Source organism: Marmota monax, unplaced genomic scaffold (genome assembly GCF_021218885.2).
Source record: "Marmota monax isolate L192 unplaced genomic scaffold, Marmota_monax_Labrador192_F-V1.1 WCK01_AAM20220418_F8-fsc00008, whole genome shotgun sequence".
In the NCBI taxonomy this organism is placed as follows: Eukaryota; Metazoa; Chordata; class Mammalia; order Rodentia; family Sciuridae; genus Marmota; species Marmota monax.
Window position 1 is genome coordinate 8,668,177 of NW_026694432.1, and position 24,866 is coordinate 8,693,042.

Consider the following 24,866-nt stretch of genomic DNA (forward strand, 5'->3'; position numbering starts at 1 on the left):
GAAGCAGCAGCCCAAGCCAGGCACAGTGACACAAGCCTGTAACCCCAGCTATTCAGGAGGCGAGACCCTGTCTAAATAAAAACAAACAAGACCTGGGGGATAGCTCTGCGGTCGAGCCCCTGGGTTCAATTCCCAGTGCCCCCCCCACACACACACCAAAAAAAAGGCAGCCACATCAACTGGAGTTTTCTCATGGGATTCACAAACACTCGTCATGCTCTCTCTGCCACTGACTAGCTGTGTGACCGTGAACAACGAACTTAACCTTGCTGAGCCTATTTCCTCAACAGAGAATGGAGAGAGCAATGGCGTCCGCTTTCCTCACTTTCCTTGGTCACTGTAAATACTAAGTAGAAGGATGTATGTCACACCCTTGGGCACTTGTTGGCTGGCATCACTGTGTGTGAAGTGTAGACCGTGGAGGTGTAAGAACTACTGGAATATCCCGCTCTGCCCAAAGCTTCCTCTGCATCTGAGTCTTTGAGATGAATGAGGCTGAGGGTGACTCTGCCCTCCAGTCTCCAGGAAGCAAGTGAGGCCAAGAGGTGGAGAAGCCCCGCTGAGCTTCGGAGGTCTTGGGATTAGGCCTCGGGGCAGGCTCTTCCTCCAGGAAGCTGAAGCCTATTTCTGGCTCCGACTTCCACAGAATGCCAACAATTCCAGTTCCCAGGATCCTGGATGCAGAGTGCTGGGGTCCAGCACCAATTACCTTTCCCAATGTGTCCTTGGACAAGTGTGTCAGCCTCTCTGAGGATCCTGGTGTCCATCCTTAAAGAGAGGCTCCAGCCCTGGGGCTCTTAGGAAGAGCAAATGAATTCATCAGACACACAGAAGGTGCCTATTATATGCACATCTTTCTCCTGCAGATAGCGAAGGGGGTTATGGATGGGGAATGAGACAGATTTGAGAGAAGGAGTATAAATCCTGGGGGAGACCAAGAAGCGGGCTTGAGCTGCGGTGGATCATCTTTCTTGGCCCTGCCCCCTCCCTCTCACAGACTCCCCAGGGAGCCAGAGAGGGTGACTCCAGAGCCTCAGCCTTCTGGCCCTGCCTAGCTCCTCTGCCTCTGCATGCAGAGAATCGCGATAGTGGTGAGGACAGAGCTTGTCAAGGCACATATGGTCACCAAGCTCCCGGGTCCTAGGCCTGTTAAAGTCCCTGGGGCAATGGGGCCCCTGTTCCTATGGACCCCCATTAGTGGCAGAGAGAAACAGTGCAACAGAAGGAGGAGGGACTGAGAAGCTGAGCTCAGGAAGTCGCAGGACCTGGCAGACGGCACTGACTTCCCTGGGAGAGACTTGGTGCAGAGGTCCCATGGTGGACACCAAGGAGCCAGTGGGGACAGGGTATAGGGAGCCCATGGGAACAGACACAGGGTGGATAGTGGAGGGTGATGTGCACAAGAAGCCAGAGCGCTGGTGCATGGTGGACAGGCACACGGCGGGAGCCAGACCTGTCACTCAGCCAGAGCGCAGGACCGTGCAGGTTCCAGTGGGGCACGTCCACTCTGAGTGACTCCCGAGGGCAGCTCCTTATAGGCATCTTCAGGCTGGCTCTAAAAGGCCAGACCTCTGCACAGACAGAGCCACCTGAAGACCAAAACAGATTCTTCCTACGGGAGTGAGTCCCCCAGAGCCAGAGGCATGCAAGCAGGGAGAACAAATAGGAGTTCTGGGTCGCAGGGGGCTGTGCGCATTCGTTCAGTGAGACAGGGGACCGTGACCCGTGTCCCTGTGACCAGCCCTGTGCTGGGTGCCGGGGTCGCTGAGATAGGACTGCACTGCTCTGGTGGATGTCACGGTCCTGTAAGGAGGAAACCCCGGGAGCAGGGTGGAGAGGATTCTGAGGCACCTAGAGGGACCGAGGAAGTGTAAGGACAGCAGAACCGGAGGGGAGGACAGGGGAGGAAGGGAGGGAAGGGTCATTTTGGGCTGGGGACGAGGGGAGCACTCATGGCTGGGGCTGAGCTGGAAGGACAGGAAGGGTCTGGCCATTAGGCAATGGAAGAAGGCGCCCAGGCAGAACCAGGGGCAGGAGCCGGGAGCTGGAGCAGGCGTCAGGGGAACTTCCTGTGACATGGTGGGACAGGACTTCTGGGCCTTGGCACAGGGCCTGACAGCATAGCGGGGCCTTGGTGTGTGTGGCCCTCAGGCAGCGTCAGCTCTGCGTGGTCAAAGTCAGGGTGTCCTGTGTTCTCGTGGACAGCTGCAGGACAGGGACACGCTTCTGAGTTGAGTGCACCCAAAGCTATCAACCCTCCAGCCCTGCGCGGAACCAAGAAAATGAGCTCCCCTCTTTCCTGGGGGGAGCCGGCCTGAAGCTGTGTGTCCCTGAACAGAAGCCCCAGCAGCAGTCGATCACCTGATTCAATTTCATTTCCCTCCTCATCGGGTCAGAGGATCCCAATGTCCAACATCAATGGGACATTCTGTACCACGCTGTCCAATACGTAGCAGCACACACCTGAAAAGACAGTGTAACTGGGAATTGGGGTTCTTCATCTTGCTTCATTTGAATCAGATAGGGGGGTTGGTTGGTTGGTTTTTGAAGAACTGAGCATGAAACCCAGGGATGCTCTACCACTGCGCTGCATCCCCAGCCTTTTTTAGTTTGAGACAGGATCGCACTAAGTTGCTGAGGTTGGCCTTGAACTTCTGATCCTCCTGCCTCGGCCTCCTGAGTCACTAGGATTACAGGCATGTGTCACTGCACCGGGCTTGAATTAGATTTAAATGGCAACCTTGCTGGGCGGCACTGTCCAGAGGCTGGGAGTTGGGTGGGCTAGGAGGAAGGAGGTGGAGAACTGGCCCAGGCCACCTGACACTTGCTCCTGGAGGCTGTGGGAGCCACTGAGGGGTTTGCTAGGGTTCAGAGTTCCTTTTAGGGCAAGGAGGAAGGATGTTGAAGGTAGACATGAGAGGTGTGTGACAGGCCTTGGAGGTGATGTCCCTAGCATGGGGCAAGTACATTGGCACCCAGGGACACTTGACCCTGTGCAGGGCTGGTGGGAAGAGGTTGGCAGCTGCGTGCATTCCCTGAGAGCTGCAGCCAGCACTGCCTCTGACCCTCATCCTGGTCACACTGGGCACCTGCAGTGTGCCCATGATTTCAGGAACATCACCTCCCCTACTCTTCCTGTGGTGGCTTGGGGAGGGGACCCTGCAGCCTCCAGAGCCAGCACTTAGCAGCTGTGCGACCCTGGGCAAGTGACCACCTTTCAGGACATCCCTAGTGCCCTCGTGGTGGACGGGTGTGTGTGGAGGGGTGCATGTGTCCAGGACGGGCAGGGTTGTGCAAAGTGGGTGTTTGAATGGACATCTGTGGTGCACACACACGTGTTCACGTGTGCGATTGCAACGCACGTGCAGTTGGCAACACACAGGTGTTAGCCAGCTGGGTAAGAAGTGTGGCAGTTACCTCCGGGAGTCAGGGAGTAAAGGGTAGGCGGCTTGCGGTGCAGGATGCTGCGTGTGGGGGGCGGGCCAGGAGGTGTGGGTGGTACTCTTATATGGCAGTGGGCTGGGGAACAGGAATGGTGCGTTTTCCTGGAGCCCCACACCCTTGGCTTCCAGTCTCTGGCATCTCCTTGACTATGGCTGCCCAGCCCCTGGTATCTCCTTGGCTGAGCCCCTGCCAAAAGCTAGAAGCCTGGCAGGCACAGCTCTGCCATCACCACAGACACTAGAATGACTTCACCCTCAAAGGTGCCAGACTTGCCTGAGAGCCCAGCTCAGCCACTGCAGGATGACCTTGGCGGCTGAGCCCTGCCCTGCACCAGCTCACCCAACCCAGGTGAGATCCCACTGCATGCCAGGGGCCACAGGGAGACCCCAGGTGAGGGCCAAGCAGGTAGGCAAACAAGAAGGCACGACACTCCCGGGACAAGTGGGCTGCCTGCACTTACCTAGGGCACCTCCTCTGGCAGCTGCTTTATGTCCACCCTCTCAGGAGCCCTCCAGGGTGGGGCTCATCATCACCCTCCTTAGAGCAAAAGAAACTGAGACCGTCATCTTCCATGTCCCCATTCCGGTCTGCTGACATGGAGTGAGACACACAGAAGGCCTAACCATGACTACCGCCAGGGGCCGGCTGCAGAGACAGACAGGTGCTGGATGTCCCGCCCCCTGACCTTCCTGTGTGACTCTGGCTGCTCCACTCCTGTCTGCTAAATGGGAAGGAGAAGCCCAGCCGCATGTGCGCATGTGCCTCCAGAGCACCGCTGGCCACCGCAAGCAGGGCTCGGAGTTTTTATTGCTGCTAAAAATGTGCAAGAATGTTGGGAAACCAACTGGGCCATCCCGAGCAGAGAGCTGGGGTGGCTGGGAGGGGCCTCGGTCCTGCGATGACTTCTCCAGGCCGGTGCCTCACCTTTGACCTGGCAGGTAGGGCCACACTCCTCCCTCCTCCCCAGGAGGGCTGTGGCTTAGGCTCCAAGACAGGACAGCAGGCCCCCAGCATGCAGCAGATGCCCAGTCCAGGACACCCCCAGCCTGGCACTTGCTGCCCAGCCCCGGGGAGGAGGGAGGCCCATCCTCACAGGCATTTCCGGAGCTGCTGGGCGCCAGGCTGGGGGCTGGGGGCTGGCACCGAACACAGCTCCACAGCCAATTGCTCACTAATCCACCCTCCACATCTGCTTCAAAATAACTTAATTAGCCTGGAAGAGCTGCTGGCAGCCTGCCAGAGAGGGGCCCCAGAGGAAGGGCCCACAGAGCCTCCTGACAGACGGCCCCCCATGCTGCAAGAAGCACCCTGATAGGAGGACGAGAGACCCTCCCTCTCTGAGGAATGTGCCCCCCGCTCATCCTAGGGACCTGCCCCACCACGGGTCTGTCTGTCGTGTGGGGCTGTCTGTCTAGCCCCATTGAACAGATGAGGAAACCGAGGCTCAGGGGGCCCAGATGGCTCTGCAAATCAAGACAGGATCACTCCACAGTGGTCAGGTGGGAGGGACTCTGGCAGGAGTCCAACCGTCCTTCTCCCCAGGAGGAAGGAATCGAGGTGCCAACAACTTACAGCCCTGCCAGAAAGATCCCAAGTGGACTTCAGGAGGGACTTCCGGCAGTGAGCAGGGGCTGAAGGAGGGCCTGGGCCACGAGGACACATTCTAGTGTGGGCAGCCTTCCACTTAGGGAGGCTGGGGCCGCCACATCCAGTGCTCAGTATCCTTGCCCCTCGGGAGCCTGCCCACAGCCAGGTTTCTGATAGGATGGGGTCCAGGACTCCCCGTTCCTGACCACACTCAGGGATACCACGAGTCCAGGCTTAGAGGTGGCCCAGGGCCTGGGACTTGGTGGCCAGAGTGGGGCTCAGGCAGGCAGGAGACAACCACTGCCCGCCAAACCCTTTCTCACTCTCTTCCACCAGCTGCTGAGCTGGGTGCCGGCCAGGCCCCCTGGGGACGAGGGTGCATGCTTGTGCGTCACTCAGAGGGACTGAGAACACCCAGCAAAATGGGAGCGCTGCCCCGTGCTGTCAGATCCAAGGCTGAACTCACCACCTCTCTGGCTGTCCCCTCCTTCCCGGAGAATGTCCTGAACCCAGGCAAACCCCAGGTTTCCCACACCAGACATTCCCTCCCGCTCAGCCCCACATCCCATCTCCCACTCCACCCTCCCAGGGCCTCCCAAACGCTCCACGCAATGCACGGAATCTGTCCGCCTCCCAACCCAGCCCACCCGGATCCAGGCACCTCAGCCTCCCTCAGGACTGCACCTCGTCCTTGACACCAGTGTCCCTATTCTAGGTACTCCCTGCCACAACCCCCACATACCCACACACACTGACATACACAAACACAGATCCGTCTTTATACACACACACATATACACACATGCACACAACACACACACACACACACAAACACACCAGCTGTCAAGGAGATCTTTCTAGAACTCAAATCTGACCAGGTTGCACCCCCTTTTGCCCTCCATAACCTGACCTGAGAGGCCGCTGGGCTTGCCCTGCTCGTCTCACGGAGAACCCAGCAGCGGAGTGATTTATAACAGATTTGAGAGTCAGCCAGGTGTGGGTCTGAATCCTGGGTGGGCCACTGGGTGACTGTGGGACTTTGGATGAGTCACAGCACCTTCCAGGGCTCTTTCCTCATCTGGGAGGCAAGGTTGCCAACAGCTTTGGTGCTGAGGTGGGGTGGGCCGGGTGCCTGCACCATGCTCCTGCTCAGCCGGGACACTCCCACCTGCCTCCCAACGCTCACCTGGGCACTCCAGCCTCCCCTGGCCCCCAGCTGGCCCTTCCTTTGGGCTCTAAGCTTCCCTCAGCACCTAGTTCTACACTTGTCTCTGTTCTGCTCTGTCCACCTGTGAGCATCTCACCCACGGGGACAGGTGCTAAGTAAGTCTGATGAATGAAGGAAGCAGGAATCCCTGCAGATGGACAGGGGGGACATGGTTGCAGGGGGAAGTTCACCAGACACACCACACACACAGGCACATTGCACACAAACCCAGTGTGCCCTCTTTGCTGTTTGTGGCCCCCAAGGTCAGAGGAGCCTGGGGCAGGTCCCTCTTCACTGAGGAGTCCCCTCCACATCCGTTTGGCACAGCCCAACTCAGCCTGAGCCTAAGAAGCAAGCGAGGATCCCGTCTTGGAGGCTCCAGAAGGGCGTGGGCCCTGCCTGGAGCACACAGTATCTCTGAGCCACCCAGGCTTCCAGTGGGCAGCCTCAAGGCCCTGAGGCTGGTCAGCAGGGCGGCCTGCAGGGGTGGCAGGGTTGCTGGCTGCCAGCTGGCAGCTGGGGTGTGCCTGGGCCTGGCAGTGCCGCCAAACGCCCACTTCACCAGCCGCTAGTTTCCAGGCTCTGCCCACGAGCTAGCAGGCATGCTGGGTCCAGGCAGCCCCTGGGTGTCCTGCCAGAAAGAGGCAGGACACCCTGTGGGAGGGTGGCCTGGGAGAAAGGGGGAGGGGAGGGAAGGAGCTGGGCCCGCCTCTACCTCCCCCCCCCCAAGGGGAGGACACCAGGCCAGAGACCAGGGCCACCAGGGCAGTATGACCTGGGATGAGTCGCAGACCTCTCACAGCCTCAGGTGAGACTGTGCACAATCAAGAGGTAGAGGCAGGCAGGAGGTCCGGGGGCTACCTGGGCACTGACCACCCATCGTTGAGGATTCCTGTGCCTCTAGAGGGGTGATGCTAGGAGGTCTGTGGCCACAAGAGGGCGCCCAAGCTTCACCCCGCAGGGAGCCAACTCCCATTAAGGCTCAGGACCTGCCAGGGGGCTGCTGAGCAGGGGACTGAATCTTTGGGGTGGTGCAGACTAACTGTCCCTCTTCCCAGCCCAAATCCTTAACCACACTTTGTTTCTCTTCATCCGATGGCAACACTGACTGGCTTCCGTAAATGTCTGCTGAATAAACATGAATGAATGAACTGCATGAGGTTGTGGGATTTTATAGGTGAGGAAATTACCTCAGAGAGGTTCAGGGATTTGCCCAAGTCACACAGCTAGTGGCATGGAGAGGGTTGTTCCTCCAGTTGTGGCTACCACCAAGCTTTGGAAAAGGTGCTGGAAGAAACCCAGGAAGGTTACCAGCACTTGAGTGCTCAGAGCAGAGGCTGGTCCCTGCAGGACCCATCTGCCACAGAGCCCAGGCCCCACTCTGAGCAGCACTGAGTGGTGATAGCAGTTAATAGGAAGTTACGGAAAGCTGGGTGGGTGCCTGTAATCCCAGCGACTCCAGAGGCTGTGGGAGGAGGATAGAAAGTTCGAGGCCAGCCTAGTGACTTAGCGAGATCCTGTCTCAAAATACAAAATAAAAAGGGCCGGTGATGTAACACAGTGGTAAAGTACCCCTGGGTTCAATCTCCAGTTTAAAAAAAAAATTAAAGTCACCACAAACCACAAGGGCCTTTACATGTGCCCATAAGCATCATTACCCTCTGACTTATGGAGAAAGAAGAAGGCATAAGAGAGGTTAAGAATTTGCCCAAGACCACACAGCATCCAGTGAGACCACTTTGGTCCCAGAATCCACGATTCCCTAGCTGGACTGTTTCCATGAGGGCCTCCTCCCCCAGTGTCCCCCAGCAGGGTTTCCCACCAGCTCAGGTCCCCAGAGACCTCACCCAGAGGGAAAACAGGCAAGGCACAGAGGATTCATTCAGGGCCCGGGGTGGCATTAGGGCCTGTGAACACAGGATCCCGATCAACAAGGCAATCCCATCACCACCTCAAGACAACACAAGTCTGAGGAGCCAGCCGCCTTCCAGCCAGGACACGCCCCCTCACCCTCAGCTCCGCCCCCCACCAGCCCGCCCCCGCCCCCACTTCCCCTCCCGCCTTTCTCCTCACCCTGAGACCTGGGGCACCCAATCCTGCCTTCACCTTAGGCGTTCCCAGTACCCGCTGACACACAGTGTCCCCCTGCTTCTAGGTTCTGGGGTCCTCTAGCAACCCTGCCCCCTCTGCACTCTGTCGGGCGCCCCACCCCGCCACACCCTGGACATGACCTTGCTCTGAACTCCTGCCCGCTGTTTCCTCCCTCTCCACCTTGAACTCTCCATCTTTCCTATTTGGCCCTTCACAGGGCCTCGCCCCTCCTCCTGGGGGCACTTCCTTCTCTCCAGCCTGGATCTCAAGGGACCTTTCTGCAGCCATAGTCTCGCGCACCCACCCTGGCCCCCCAAATGTGCACCCTATTTTCCCAAAACCCAACCATGGACTCCGCCCTCCCCTCCCTCCCCTCTCCGGTCCTCACCTCTGCTTCCCCTTCTTGGGGACAACCTTTAAAACCCCTCCCTCATCCCACCCAGCTCCCACCAGGCCCATCCTTCTCTCTTTCCAGATACTTCTCCAAGTGCCACCCAGGGCCCCATCTCCCGTCACCTGACTGCCATTGCTTCCTTGGTCCCCTTCAAATGGCTCTCACCAAGCCACTCAGGACAGCCTGGCCACATCTGGCAGTCTTACCAAGGCCCAGGAAGCGCTCAGGGACCGGAAGTGCCCAGCTTCTCCTGGAGCCTGCCACCCTTTCTGAACCTCATCTCTAGAGGGGGCTGTTGGGATGTCTGGGCCCTGGGAGCACCCCGACAGGCCCTCACTCAGCCTTTTTGTTGGGTATCAGTCAGAACGGCATTGATTTATAACCCTGCATGTTTGGTACAAATGCACCATTTTTCAAAAGCCGAAATAAAACTTCAAGAAGTGAAAGACCCAAGAGTTTTTAAGATCCCTGCAGGGTCGATTAGGGTGACATAGCACCTACTGCTGGGACGCTGGCCGGCCCCAGGCTGGCACTCAGGTGGGAGCCCTGTGGGAGCTCACCAAGGCACATGCTGGGGGAGCCCCTGCCCCCGCTGGGCCTGTGGGGAGGAGGGACAGGACGCTGGCCACCCGGCTGTGTGCACCCGGCAAGCCCGGAGCTGAGGTTTCTGTGTATTACTCAGCAAGTGAGCTCAGGCCCTTGGGTGGGGGCTGAGGATGGAGTGCCGCCCTTGTCATCCCCTGGGCACAGACCCCAGGATTGGAGCTCTGTGACCGTGGTTTCAGGGAGAGTGGGTGGAAGTGACTCCCAAGGCAGCTCCTTCCTTCTTGCATGGACAGGAGGCAAGGCGGAGTCTGGCTTCAGTCTGTGCCATGGCTGCCATAACTAGTCCTCATCACCCACTCTCCAGATGAAGAGACCGAGACCTGACTCCGAGGCCCAGGATCCTAACTCCTATCTGTGCCGATGACCTGGGCCCAGCCTTGCCTATTCTTCCCTGCTTGGTGAGGTCACATCTCTGCCCGTGGTCCTGTCTGCTCCCTCCATGCCCTGCTGCCCTCCAAGCAGATGATCTTGGAGCCAGCAAATCTAGTCTACACTTAGAGGTGGACAGCAGGAGGAAACATGTGGCCTTTCTCTGAGCCTCAGTTTGCCTGTCTATAAAATGGGGTGGCATGGTAGCTGTCTCAGGGGCCTCAACACACTTAACTAAGATAATGCACGTGCAACCCAGGCACAGTGCCCGGCCCGGAGGGAGGGCTCCATCAAAACTGGATTATCTGAATCCTTAGGATCTACTCATGAGATGGGATGCGTTAGCCACAGGAAATTGAGACAGAGCATTCAGCAACTCCCCCAAGGTCACAGAGCTACAGAGCAGGGGGAGCAGAGCGGGGGCTCAGACTAGGTCTGCAGCGGCTCCAGAGGGCTGAGATGGAAGGGGAGTAGGTCAGCTGGAACCCCAGGGGCAGGGACAGCAAGATGGAGGGAGTAGAGGGAGGGAGGTGCCTCTGGCAGAGAGAGTGTCGGGGCAGAGGTGAGGCAGGTGCAGGTAGCTGCCTTGGGCAGAGGCCCAGTGCCCAGAGGTCAGTGGGGGTAGTGCTGGCCGTGGTGGTACCCTTACCCTCGCTCTGTTCCCAGTGACCTTGCCTCTGCTTGCAAAGCCACTGGCATCCTACTGAGGTACTATGGGCAGAGGTTTGGGGTGACACTCTCACGTGACAGAGGCTGGAGCTAGGGTTCAGCCTCCCTCTGCTGGTGGCCAGCTGTGCCCCCAGGGGCTCAGTTTTGGGTCATAGGAGCAGGAGATGGGCATGATCCCTGAGCAGCCAACAGCCCTAGGTGACCTCCAACCAGTCCTGGAGACCTGGGGCCCCCCACAGCCATCAGGCCCCACCATTCCTTCTGCGATCCCAACAGCTGGGAATTCCTTGGCCGTGATAAAGTCGGCAGGCAGGGGCCTGGGAACCTGGCCTGGCAGCCCAGGCTGGTTAGAGCTCTCACCGGGAGCTGGCCGGCCGGGATGCCCAGGGCACATCGCTCCCTGCTGTGGGACTCAGCTTCTCCCAGCCAGAGGATCTCAGGATCCGATTCCCAGAAGCCAAGGGTTGGCAGGAACTTCGGGCTGTGGTTTCCTCCCCTGGTCTGTAGCAGACAGGTCAGAATCGCCTGTGAGAGGTGTGAAAATGTAGACTCAGGGCTCCCTGCTCCACGAAACTCGGGGTCCTGGGCATCTGCAACTGGACACATGCCCTCAAGGGGCTTCCTGCCACTTGCTGCGGTCCAGAGACAAATGTCCAGGGATGGCTGAGTGTCCCCAAACCCCTGCGGCTCCATCTGGTGGGTCTCCTCAGCCCCTGGCCTGGAGCCGGGCTCTGGTGCTCAGCCCCATCAGCATATCCTTCTGGAACTCTCCACCAGCTGCTCCTCTAGTTAGAGGCGGACACGGCCCTGCCACCTCAGCCTTCCCTCCCCCAAGCCTGGTTTTGTTTTCCGCTTTTTGATAAAGGTGCCATTTGCATACAGTGGCATACAGTATTCTGAAGTGAACCTGGGTGTGGGGCTGCCAGTAGCCTCTGTGTCTCCTCCACCCCAGAGCGTTCCTGTGGACTCCTAGGCCTGCCCCCCCCCCCATCGTGACCTTTGTCCTCTAGGGTTGGGTGTGAGAGGCCTGTTTCTGGAGTGATCTTTTGTGCTCATCTGGCCCCTGGACTGCAGCTCCACGGGGATGGCAGCGATGGCCCTCTTGTACCCTGGCACCGCCAGGCACAGAGCAGGTGCTGGAGAGACTGTGGGACGGACAAGGCTAAGGGGTGAGCACCTGCTCCAGAAGCCCCCAGGATGAGGCCCAGGCTTCTCGGCCTAGCATTCAGGGTTTCTTCTGGTGTCTACCCCACCCCCTTTCCCACCTCTCCTTCAGCCCTGTCCTGCGGAGACCACCACAGGGGACCCACGCACCTCTGTATCCCAGCCACTCCCAGCCCCAAGTTCATGCCCCCTTCCTGCCCTGTCCCCCAACCACACACACTGCCTCCCAGAGTTTCACAGCCTCCTGGAGTTCTGGGCTCACACATACTGAGGCCAGAGTGCCCACTGCCGCTTCCCTCACCCCCAGAAGCTGCTGTGACTGCTCTGTCTCGTGACTTCTCTTGACCCTGCTTCACAGACCCTGGCTTGGATAAGTCGGCACAGTGACCTGGAGTCCCATATCCTGCTGAGCAAGGAGCCAGAAGATTCACTCTGCCATACAGCCACACACTCACATGTGTGACCTTGGGGGCGTCCCTTCCCCTCCCTGGGCCTCAGTTTCCTCATCTATAGAATGGTCTGGTCAGACTTGGCAGTGGATTCTATAGACTCCTTGGGCTCTGACGTCTCCTGCAGGTGTAAATAAGTATTTGTTGGAACAACAGCTGGCCCCAAAGAGTGAGTTGTCATCAGCGGTCGGCTAGCTGCAGGCATCTGCTGGAGGTGTTCAGATGCAGGAGTCCACATGGCATCAGAGTGCTGGCCCCCGGAGCACTTCCTGGGCAACACCTGGGTCTCGACTCTCTCCTCTGTAAGAAAGACAGCATAGCCGGCTGGCGAGACAAAGACAGCGTGCACAAAAGCAGGTGCCAGAGTGCTTGGCACGTACTGGCAGCTCAGTATGTAGAGTTTCGCTCATATTGGCCCTCTAGTGCCCAGGGTGGCTCAGCAAAGCCCTGGAGTCCATGCCCAGGATCAGAGGGTGGAGCAAAGTGGGGCAGCAGTGTCTGTCTCCAGCCACCAGAGGGCGCTAGGATGCAGCCGATGCTGCCCAGGTGCAGCTGGGCTTCCTGGACAGCCGGCCCAGAGACCATTCCTGCAGGGACAACACCAGCAGAGGATGGTCCCTCTGCAGAGTGAAGACAGATCCTGGCTCCCTGTACAAAGGAGACCAATAATAGCCTGGCAGTCTACTAATTTCTATCATAATCTGTGACCAACAGCAGACCAGGGGGCACAGAGACCTTCCCACCAGGTTCAAAGTATGCCCATTTAACAGATGGGGGAAACGGAGGTCCAAGAGAAGGAAAGGTTGTCTCTAAGTCATGAGGTAAATTTGGCCTCCCTGCTCAGACTAACTTCCTTGTACATCCCCAATTAACATGAGTAGTGTTACTCCTGAGCAAGACGGGGGAGCCAGCACCTCTGCTGACCCCCAGGGCTCCTTATCTGGAGGAGAAGAGAAAACAAATTCTAATGGCGGAGGCCTCAAGGATAGGAGTTCTGGGGTGCACAGAGAGGGACAGAGACAAAGAAATGTGGGGAAAACAGAGAGGACTATGGGAGAGGGAGGGAGGTGGGAGAGATCTGGAGGTGGACAGGAAGGGAGAGACAGGACCCTGGGGGAGAATTGAGGGGAGAGACAACCTCGAGAGACGGAGGCAGGGAGCTAGGAATGGAGACAGAAAGGCAGGGACCACCTCGAAGAAAGGTAGACAAGCAGGAAGCCAGGGAGCTGGGAAATACAATCCGATAGCAAGAGCCAGGGACGGCATAGAGGAGAGGCCACCCCCTGCCCCAGGCCACCCCAGGGCTTCACTCTGGACTGGAGAAGGGGCGTCACCATTACCCCTTCCCAGAGCACAGCCCTAGCTCTGCCCTCTCAGCTCTGCTGCACCGGCTTCAGCAGGCTTGTGGGCCAGACACCCCCTCGAGGGGATGGCGGTGGAGCTGAGCTCCCTGGGGCACCTGAGGCAGACGGGCAGGGTCCCCAGGGCCATGTTGCTAGGAGATGAAGCCACAGTGCCCCAGCCTGTCTCCTGAGCCTCCCCCAGGGCGGGGCTTGCAGCTCACCTGGGGCCCAGTCTGTTCCAGCTCCCACCCCTCAGCCATGTCAGGCCCCTGCCCTGGATCCTGTGGGCCCCTGTGCAGCAAAGAGGCAGTAAAGGCAGAGGGAATTCATGTCTAGCAAGTGCCAGCTGTTTGTCAGGCCTCACCAGCTCCTGGGACCCCTTCCTGTCCCAGGTCATGGGCCTGCTGCCTTCCTGAGAAGCACCTAACCCTCAGGTTTGGGTTAAATGGAACCAGGGGGGCCTGGTTGAAATTTCAGCCTGTTTTTTTAACCAGCTGTGGGACCTTGGGAAAGTTGTTTTCCCCCTCTGAGCCTCAGCAACCTCATCTTTAAACAAGAATAGAATCTGTTTCATAGGGTTGTTCAGAGGAGGGTGGGCTTGCTGGGTGCTGTGGGGACAGGGGAGGCTGGTTTTAAGCCTGTCCCTGTCCCTAGCGAGGCAGGGGCTACGGTTGGGAGCACCTCCCTGCCCTTTCTCAGCCACCAAGTCAACCCTGTCCTGGCCCCACTTTGAGGCCATCAATTCACAGCAGACTCTAGGAAAGGGTCTGCCAGACCCGTCCCCTAGGCATGTAGAGACAATGAGAGGCAAAGCTTAGGAGAAGGTAAAGCCACATCCATGTCCCCATGCCCCTGCGTGCTGCTTGGGGCTTCTGGTAAGAGCACGTTACCTACCAGGCCATATTTTAAGCATCTCAGCAAACCCTGTGACCCCTCTCAAGGGCTCACTATGCAGAGATGACCATTATCCCCAATGTGCAGTGAAGATGTGGATGGTTGGGCTGTGTCTCCACCCTGGCCCCCACGACCAGGAACGGGGAGATGGGGCTAGGACCAGGATGGCAGCATGAGAGTCCCCTTTCCTGCTTCCTGCTCTTAACCTACCAGCCCCCAAACCTGGAAAAACCTGGAGATTCCCCTCAGTGGAGGGCCAGGCCAGGGCCCCTCCCTGGTGCCCTTCCAGCTCCTGGCCTGGCTTGCCAGAGCTTTGAGAGGTCGTGAGGGCAGCAGGGGACCTGAGCCGAGGCCAGGCTGGAGCCTGATTTACAGTCTGGGCTGCCTGCGGGCTGGGTGCTCCAGGCAGGCTATAAATCTCTGGCTGCAGCACCAGCCACAGCCCTGGCTGGCTGCAGTGGGCAGTGCCAGGAAGCTGCAGAGCATGCCACCAGGGGCAGAGCCTTCTTCCTTCCCCCTCCTGGCCCTGGAGCTGCCTCTTGGAGGAGATCTAAGAACTGCCCCAGCTAAGGTGTCCCCAGCATCCTCGGGGGCCCAAGGACCCATGGCCATGCACAGGGGTTCCAGCCCAATGCCCCTGACCCAGGCCACTCTGTACCTGTGCCTATCTTCACATCCCCGGGGCCCTCAGCAGGGACAGTAGAAGCAGGGTAGGGGTGGGGGCTGCTATTGATAGCTGTGGTAGGGACACTCCAATCTCAGTGCCTTCCAAGCCAGGCCCGTGGCTATATAAAGACACCTGAGGTCAAGGCCAGCCCTCTCCCACCCAGGCCTCAAGAACCCCACAAGCCTTTCACTTAAAAGTTACTGAGATGAAAGTGACCAGCCTGGCACCAGGCGCTCAGAGCAGCCCCTCCCAGATGCCAGCTCCCATCCGTCCTCCTCGTCCTGCCCGTGAATGCTGGGTACAGGCAGGCTGGTCTTGGTCCACTTCCTGGGCCCCCTGGTGGAGGTCAGCTCCCTGTCTGACCTAGGCAGCTGAAAGGAGAGAGAACCAGAGGGCAGGGGGTGGGTGTCACATGTCTGGTGGCCTGTGTCGGGGTAGTTCCCAGACAGCTGTGGGATGTGTGTCTACCAGCGTCAGCCCCGCTCCCTGGGGTGCAGCCCCTAGTCTCCTGGATTCACCTTCCACCCCTCCAGCCCTATCACACCCTCCAGAATAAGTTCAACTCTGGCCTCAGGCCCTCTCTAGCATCATGTGACACTGAGCAAGTCACAGGCTGTGTGTGACTGATGTAAGCCTGGAGGTGCATCCCAGGTACAGTCATGGCCCCAGGGATGCGTGTGGGCTTGGGTCCTGGACTGTGCAGGAGCCTGGGAGAGCATGGAACAGCATGTCCAGGCCAGGCGTGTGCCTGTGTGTGCCACATACTCATGTGCAGGGGCTCGCATGTGTGCATATGTGTAGTTGGGCGCACACACACACACGTATGTGCATCTGTGTAGTCAAGTGTATGGGTGCACACACCTAAGTGCATAGGCACAAATGTGGGCGTACAACAGACCTGGATCCTCTGAGCCCCTCCTCCCTTACACTCCTTCTCCCCCCCACTTCCCCAGGCTCTGGCTCTCCGCTTCCTCCTCCTGGGCCCAGCAGCTGGGTATCCAGACAGCAGGGCAGGAGGCAGGGGTGAGTGGGAGCTGATCACACTGTGCAGCTTACGGGACCCTCTAATCCTCTTAGCGCCCACTTAACCCCAGGCCCCTGGTGGACACAACCCTGCCTGCTCTCAGCTGGTCTGGAGGCACCGTGGCCAAGGCTAATGGTATCCCCAGCCAGCACCCACCCAGGCTCATTAGTAGCAGTAAACCCCAAATCCTCGTGGGGATTGGAAGGGACAATTCTCAATCAATAAGGCTTTTCCTACTCATTATCCCTTTGATCCTCACAGTTCCCCGTGAAGTGGGGGTTTTAATTTGACAGTTTGGGGCACGGAGGCTCAGAGAGAGACAGGGGCCTCCTTGAGGCCACCCAGCGGATCGGCTGCAGAGCTGGCTTAGCTCAGGCCCCTCCCACACCTGGGGCTGCAGGGAACTGGATGCCCCGGGTGCTGCCTGGGGGGGGCTCAGGGTGCCAGCGCTCTGCCGTCTCAGGGTTCCTCGGCCAGGGCTCTGCTGGGTTCCCAGGCCCAGCCTGTCACGCTGTCTGCTTTCCTGGTGGCAGCCTCCTATCTGATCCTCTTCCTTCACAGGCTCTGCCTGACCATACTCTGGGCTAAGGGGCCTGCTGAGACCACCTTGGTGGCATCCGGCCTGGGTGCCATTCCTGACATCTGTCCTTTCCAGAGCCAGCCAGGCTCTTTGCTGCACGTGCAGTGGTCTGGCTGAGGATGGCTGGGATCTGAACAGTCCTGCTGAAACCTCATGGCCCCAGTGTCCCTCTCCCATAGGCCACACCCCCAGGTGGGGGGATGGGGGGATGCCTGCCTTCCCACCCACCCCATTGCCCAAGGCCACCAGCCTGACCCCTCCAGTTCCAGACCTCAATTTCATTGCTTCTGAGAATTTCTCTGATTACCCACCAGACTACACGTCCTGTTAGTCCTCTCCAAGGCATCTTCCACCCCTCGTGGGTCTCTGCATGTCTTCTTCGGCCTCATAGTGGTCTGCCCAGCAGATGCTAAGTTTCAGGCATGCAGCAGGGGCATGTATGTGCATGCACGTCCATGAGGGCCATAGAGATGCCAGGCACACAGTAGGTTTCTGGTAAAACTTGGTTGAATAATCAAGGGGTGGAGGGAGGAGTAAGCACGCTGGACCTTTTATACAAGAATGAAAAGCTGGGGTGGGGGTGGGTGCCCCCTGGAAGCTGGCTGCCACCGACAGAGCCACCCTCTTCAATTCCCTTGGTTTTGAAGGAGGAAGCTGAGACCCAGATGGGCAGGGATGTGCACAGGGCCACACAGCAAGTTTGGGCCAGGGCCAGGGCAACATAGTGGAATCTACATAGACCCAGGGGACAGGGTCCTTCTCTCCTGGAAGGCCTAGAATGAGAAAAGACTCCCCTCCACACACACACACACACACACACACACGCACCAAAGTATGAGCAATAAACCAGACTGCTTCTGCCAGGTGTGGGCAGGTACCTCAGCCCCGGGGAGCCTGCCATGACTGCAGCCCTGGCCAACACCTTGGCTGTTCCAGGGACCCTGAGCCAGAACCACCCAGCCGAGCCAATTCCAGCCTCCTGATGCAGAGAAGCTGCTGGGCAAGACCATCCGTGTTGATCGCTTCAAGCCACAGTATTTTGGGGTGACAGCAATAAGTAATAAACATGCCACTCCTCAACCACCCTTCCTCCCTGTCCCAACGCTCTGCCCCACTGGCCTTTCAGAAGGGACACCCAGGTTGATGTCTCCAGTGTCAGACTTAGCCCCCTCCCAAGCTACAGTTTGAAAGTGTCCCTCTGAAGTTCATGGATTGTAAACTTTTTAAAATCTCTTTTTTTCAGTGACAGAGATGGCACCCAGGGCCCTTGTGCATTCGGCAAATGCTCTGTCAGGGAGCCACATCCTCAGTTTCTAATCCCCAAAGGAAGTATTGACTGTCGGGTCCTTTAAGAGATGAGGCCAGGTCTCAGGAACCAAGGAACAGGTGAAGGCTGTGATCTTATCTTAGAAGTTCCTGACAGAGGGAGGGACTCGCCCCCTCCCCCACGATCTCTCAGCACACCTGTGGTCCTCCTGCCTCAGCCTCCTGAGCAGCTGGGATTAAAGTGCTGTGCCACCATGCCTAGCCCGAGGGAAGGACTTTCTACATCTGATTGTGTCCCTGCTCCATAACCTTTCATGGCTCCCTGTGGCCGACAGGATAAGGGTCCAGCTTGTCCTCCAGCTAGCTCTCTCACCTCCTTTTCTCTGTCTCAACTCTAATTCTGCACGGCGGGTCTCTGAACACGGGAGTTCCATGGCTCCCAGCTGTACTCACACTCCTCTCTCCACCCGGATTCCTCTCCCCCTTCGTTGCCTGGAAAACTCCTACTAACCTGCCCAGACTCCGCCATTCTAATCTGCCATGAAGACTGGTCTCTCTCAGCCCCATTGTGTCTTGCTGGGTTGCAATGATCGGTTTCCATGTCTTGTCCCCTACTCGACCAACGTGAAGAAACAGCTTGGGTCTTTCTCCTCTATTCCTGGCACTGAGCTTCGTGGACAGCAGAGCGTCCAGACAGCCCTTGAGGTTGGCCTTTGAAGCCAATGCATTTAAACCCCACTGGGGATGGGTGAGTTGCTAAAGGGTAGGACACCCTGACTTGTCCAAACAGTGGATGGGATGCCATTTAGCCGTGCTCGATAGAAGACTTGTGTCAATCCAGATGCAGAGTTTTTCTTGGAGATCATCCAGTAGATGAAGGACTTCAGGTCTGGAGAAATCAAGTAATTTGCCTACGTCAGTTTGTGTAATAAACTTTAATTAACGTCTGGGCTCAGGGACATTCTCTGCCTTCCTGAAGGGCTTGGAGCCCTTGCCTTGCCCCGACACTAAGGGGCCTCAGAGTCTGTGTCCCAGAGTTTTTGTGTGTTTTCATAATCTTCCTCTCTCAGCAGATTGCTGCACTGGGGCACCTGCTCCCTTCCTAGTGTGTTGCCTCTGACCCACTGAAGGCAGGTAAAGCAGATGACCAAGCTCCAGGGAGCCACAGGGAAAGGAAGAGTTGGGGTTCCAGACGGAGGTCAGGAAGGCCGGTCCAATGGCGGGTGTGGACACTGTAGCATGGAGTGTGCAGTGCCCCTGCTCCCTCAGTGCCTCCTGCCATTGGTTGTGCTCCAGGGAGGAGAGTCACAGACACAGGACAATGGGCTGGGGTGCTCCAGCTGGGTGAGATGTGTTCCCATAATGGGGAGGTCCTCTAGGAAGCCACCCGTCCTGGACTGGTGACTCCACAGGGGAGCCGTAAGGGGCAGACTGGAACCATGGGTCCCATCCCCCTACACCCCTATTTGAGCTCAGTGCCTGGTTCCAGGAAAGAGGACCATGGGGGGGGGGTTGGAGGAGCTCCAGCAGCGGTATCCTGGGGACAGGAGTGGGGGGAAGGAAGGAAGGGGCATGGATTCTAGTCCTGGCTCTACTATTGGCTGGCTGTTATGTCAAGGAGCAGCCAACTGAGCCCTCTGAGCGAGAGTTTCAGAATCCATAAGACGGAAGGATTCCCTAGATCATCGTGCTGAAGGAAAGACAGAAATCATCTCTATGTGGAAAGTTACTAAGTTCTAAAGGGCCACACAGGGGACGGGATCTTCCTGATCACTTCCTGTATGCCAGGCAGGGTCCTGGGAACTGGGATAAGGCTGCAAACACAAAACCTATTCCCATGGGGCTATGACGGGGACAGAGTCACACAGTGAGTGACAACGGATCAAGTGATGGAGAAGACAGATGGGCAAAGCTTGGCGGTCACCAGTGGCTAAAGCTGAACACGCTACATGTTCTTTGGGGGAGACCTCTAGGCTCTGCTCCATGTTGCCCTCACCTGGGGACCCAGGCTGAAGGGGACTCCACCTCCAATTCCCACAAAAGAAAATTATGTGGGAAATTACTCATAGGTTCCAAAATCTCCCAGCTGTGGCCCTGGAAGGGACCTGTGGTCACAAGCTGGCTATGGGAAGCAGTACTGCTCTTGGGTAAATGCACATTTCCCAGTGCCACATTGTCTGAGGCCTCCCAAGCTGTGTGACTTGGACAAGCCACTTTATCTCTGTGGGCCTCAGTTTCCCCATCTGTGAATTTGGGCGAACTACCCCCAGGGTCATGGTGGTGGCAGGTGCTCTGAGAGCTCCTGAGCTTTGTGAGCTCTAGAAAGGTATCAGTTCTTGGGCAGGTCCCCCCCATGCCCCTCTTCTCTCCAGGTCACCACCAGCCCCCATCTCTAAGATGTCAGTTCTGGGTCTTCTCTCCCGAGTCCCAGAGCTGGAGAGATCAGAGCCCCTCTCTACCCCTCCGAGCCTCCGCTTCTGCATCTGCTAAATGGGACCAACCCTCCCCACCAACCCAGGCTGTAAGGCGAAGCTCACAGGGAGCACAAGCCATCCCCAGGGCCTGGGTGGCAGGTGGCACCAGGTGGATTCCCAGCCGCCCGCACTCCTCCCCTCAGGGGGCTGGGAAACTGCATCCCCGCCCCTGCAGTTGCCCACCCCAGCCCAGCTCTGGCAGCCAAGCCGATGGCTGGCAGGAGCTGGCGCCTCACCCAGGAGGGGAGAGCAGCTGGGGAGAGGGTGGGAGAATTCCTCCTGCTGCTGGATTTGTAAAACAATTGATTAAAGACAATGCAATTAATTATTCTTTGATGAAATAGTGGAAATTACCCAAGAAAATGAAGATTTCGGCAGCAGAACATTAAACCCCTCTAATTATGTCATTTCTGAAAAAGGGGGAGAGGGATAAAGAAGATGGAAATGGTGGGATGAGGGGAGGAAAAGAAGTTTAAAAATAGATGGAGTGACCCCGGGGCTCTTGCTGGCTGAGCAGGGGAAGGGTGGGTGAGATGCCTCCCCAGAGCTCCACTACACTGTTCCAAAGGCAAACTGAGATAACAGAGCTCTCTGTGGGGGGCCGGAAGCAGCCTGGAGGGCCAGACACTGGGATACGTGCCTTGGGTGCATTAGCTCATTATCCTCTCACTGAATCTGGATTCCCTTTTTAGATATGAGAGAAGGAGGCTCAGAGAGGTGGAGTGACTTACCCAAGGATGCACAGTTACTCACTAGTCAAGATGGGACTGAGCTCAGGTCTGACTCCAGAACCCAGACTTTTTCTCCCCTCCCTGGCTGAAAACGATAGCAGTGGGCATTGCAGATGCCCTTGGCAGGAGCTGCTCTGCCTGCCAGCTCCCCAGGGGTCTCAGTGGCCATTCAATCTTGGGCTGGGTGTGGGGGATGGGTAGTTGCCTGGTGCCAATCCAAATTGGGCCATAAATCCTCTGAAAAGGGATCTTTCTAGCCCTCCATTCTCGATGATACTCCTGGATGTGTTTTGTGGGCCAGGGAAGTGTGACAAGTGAGCCCTGTCGTGGACCTAGCCCAGATGTCTCTCCTTGGGATCTCCAGGAGACACTTTTGGCCCAGGGTTAGAGAACCAAAGTCCTGGATCCTAACCTGGCTCTGTCAGAAGTTGCTAGATGGCAGAAGTGCCCCCTACCTTCCTGGGACTTGATTTCCCTCTCTGCTACAGAGGACAGATCTGTTGGTCCACTGGAGGATACCAGACACAGCCGAGCCCTGCGGCAATAGTGAACTCAGTCCCAAGAAGCCAAAATCAGCTCTAGAGGGGGTGAGAAGAGGGATGAGCGGAGCCCAGACTCCTGCTTTGGGGAGTGACTGGAGGAACCAGGAGGGAGCGGAAAGGACCCTGCAGGGGTCAGTGAAGGGGAAGAGACAACCTTCCCTGGGAAGAAGAGGGGCCTGGAATGGGTTTAAATTACCACCCCCCGGGGGCCACCATCCCAGGGGCCCAGTTTACTGAAACAGCTGTCACTGGCGGGACCAAATGCAAAGGACCCCGACTCTTTATCAGTTCTGCTGAGGTTCTTGTTCACAGCTTGCTTCTGTGGTCCTCCGTTCCCGGATCGTATCTGGGGCAGATCCCATAATTTTTCTGGACACTCTCATGAATGATCAGTCGTGTGTGTGTGTGTGTGTGTGTGTGTGTGTGTTGAAATTTCCAATCTACTCTAACATCAAAACTCCAGTTTCTCATTTGATCTCAGCAGTTCTTTCCTCTCCAGTTTGGGCCAGACTCAGCCTGAGAAGCCTGAGACAGGGAGGTGAGGCCTGGTCCACCAGGAGGACGGGGAGGGTTGCTCATGGGACCTGTGGAGCCCCCCACCCCACCTTGCTGCGTTCTTCCAACGGTCTTTCCCTGATGTGACCAATGGTGCCTGCAGCTGCCATCTCTCATCTCCTGCTTCTGGAGGCCCCCCAGCTCAGACTCTAGAGCTTTCCTTGCTTGGTGGGGAGCCTCTTCTGTGCAGCTACCCTGGGATGGCTTCTCTGACCCACGGAAGAACCTGAGCTTGCTTCAGAGACAGCTCCCAGTCACCCCGCCCTCCCCAGACTCTTCTCAAGCCAGGGTCAGGTGCTAAGGGACACAGGCCAGTGTTCACAAGTATTTCTCCTGAAGCACCATGGCCCACATAAGGGGAGTGGAAAGGCACCCCCTGCCTCCCACCATGCATCAAGGGAATCCCTGCTGCCCACTTCCCCTGACCCACCCTCACCTCTCTCACCTCCCTTAATGTGACATGGAAGTGGGTGACAAGGGCCACAGAACCAGCTTGGGGTTTCCATCTTGCAAGGCCAGAACTGCTCTACACCTTAATGTACGTTCTTGGTGCAAGAAGCAGTTCCAAATGAGTGAATTCCTGCTTCTCCTGATAACCAGGGCTCCCTTGGCCACACCCCCAGCTGTCACCTATCCTGAGCCTGGGCCCAATCCCATCCCTGGGATAGGACCTGATAGCGTCCTGTTCACTGCAGAGCTGCACCTTCACTCCAGCCAGGCTCAAGTTCCTGGACAGAGACTGTGGGTGACCTGGGGCAGGGCAGGGGCCTGAGGGTCTCAGGTCAGCCAGGACCCAAGCCGGGCACCTGACTCACAGGCATGTGACCTCTTCTGTGAGGCTGGGGGAGCTGACTTGAGGGAGGGGCTGTGCAGGAGAATCCCTCCCCCTGGAGGCACAGCAGGAACGGGGACGGGAGCCAGACAGACCTGAATGTGACTTCTGGAGCTACCATTGTCCAGCTATTGTTTCTGGACCACAGTTTCTCGCTCTGTGAAATAGAACGACTGAGACGGGGGCCTAGATAGGTGTTGACGAAGAGCAGGTTTGTTCCCTCAGGACCCCTCCCTTGAAACGCTCCTCCCTCACTGGGCTATACCCCAATTCCAGAGACCAACTTTCTGGCTGAACTGTGTCTCAAACTTCCCATTTGTGCCCAGAAGAGGAAGACCGTGGTGAGGCAAAGGCCCTGAAAGAGTCCGCAGAGCCGGGGTGGGGTGGGTGGGGAGGCAAGCTCAGCTGGGGAGGGCTGTTCTTCCTACCCGTCTGCTCCCAAGCCCTCCCACCAGGGATGGCGCTCCAGCCCCTCCCCCAGCTCCCCGCACAGATGGCAGGAAGGAAATGCCAAGGCACCGAGGCAGGGAGGGGCCCCCCTACCCCCAGCGGAGCTGGCCCTTGCCAAGCTTCCCACAGGAAAAAGAAACAAGCCCCTCGCCCCCCCCCCCACTTCTGCCTATGGCACTGCCCCTCCGAGAGCCACAGCCCACTGATGCCCTGGTGCCTTGCATCCTGTTGTCATGGTAACCAGGACTAGCTGACGTGCCGACAGGCAGACCAGGAGCCGCTGCCACATGAATCACTTGAACTTGATGTGACAGACACAGGCGGGCAGCCTGCACTGGGGTGGAAGGAGGTGGTGCCCCTGTGGGCAGGGATCCTGGCTGGGCATGGGGAGCTCACACTGAATCCCCCAGCCATGACCGATTTAGTCGCTCCAGAACCCTGGGAGACCCTAGAGGCCCCACCCCTTAGACCTGCCATGGGAGGCCTCACCAAGCTCCCATCTCCTCATTTATAAAATTGGGAAGATGGACTGGGTGAGGACGATGGAATAAAATAACAGGCATGGAGTCACTTTGTGAATTAAAGCATGACAAGAAGAGGGCCGCTGTGGAGGGTCCAGAGGCCCTGTCCTCGCCCAGACTGGGCTTCAGTCCCGTTTCTGCTACTTGCTGGCTCAGCGCCAGCCCCGACCGTCTATCCTGTAGAGTGGGGCTACTTGGGCCTCCTTCCCTGGATTCAACGTCCCACCCAGTCACATGACAAAAAATGCCCAGACCCGTCCGTGTACCAAGCGCCGAGTCAGGTGCTACAGACAAAGTGAGTGAGGCCGACCCGTTCCCTGTTTCTGCTGAGTTGATGTTGGAGTGGGAGGGGGTGCTCATCACAAGGACACAGAGGACCCGAAGAACTCTTGAAGACACTGTGAGGAACACAAAGGAGGGAGTGGGACGCAGAGTACCTGGGGCGAGGGCTGGTTTTAGGAAAGATGATCAGACGATGAGACGGTGGCATCTCGGTGGCGACCTCAGAAAGGAGAAGTGGGTGGGCTCTTTGGCAGGCGACCCTGGGAAGGAGATGGAGCCTTTAACACACAGGAGGAAGGACGACTATGGCTCGAGATGGGCGAACAGGCGTGTGTGAGCTGGCGGCCTAGATCCCATGCACAGGAAGTGGAGAGTCTTGCCACTTTTAGAAAAGAAGCAGGACGCGTGTGCATGCGTGTGTGTGTGGGGGGGGTGTGTGTACCTCTGGGTCCAGTCCAGGTAGAAGGCAGTTACAGGTGTCCCAAGCAGTCACGAGGGTGGTGTGAGCCCAGGGGCTCACCAAAGAGATGGGGAGAAGCAGTCAGATTTGAGACAATTGGGGGAGACAGAACTACTAGGACTTATTCATGGTGTAGACATGGGTGGTGAGGGAAAGGGGAGAGATGGGGAGAGGGGCACCCCAGGCTCAGCTTGAGTACAGCATGGCAGGTGGTGCCTGTTTCTAAGATCAGGAAATCTGATCTGTGAATCATCTGTAAAGATGA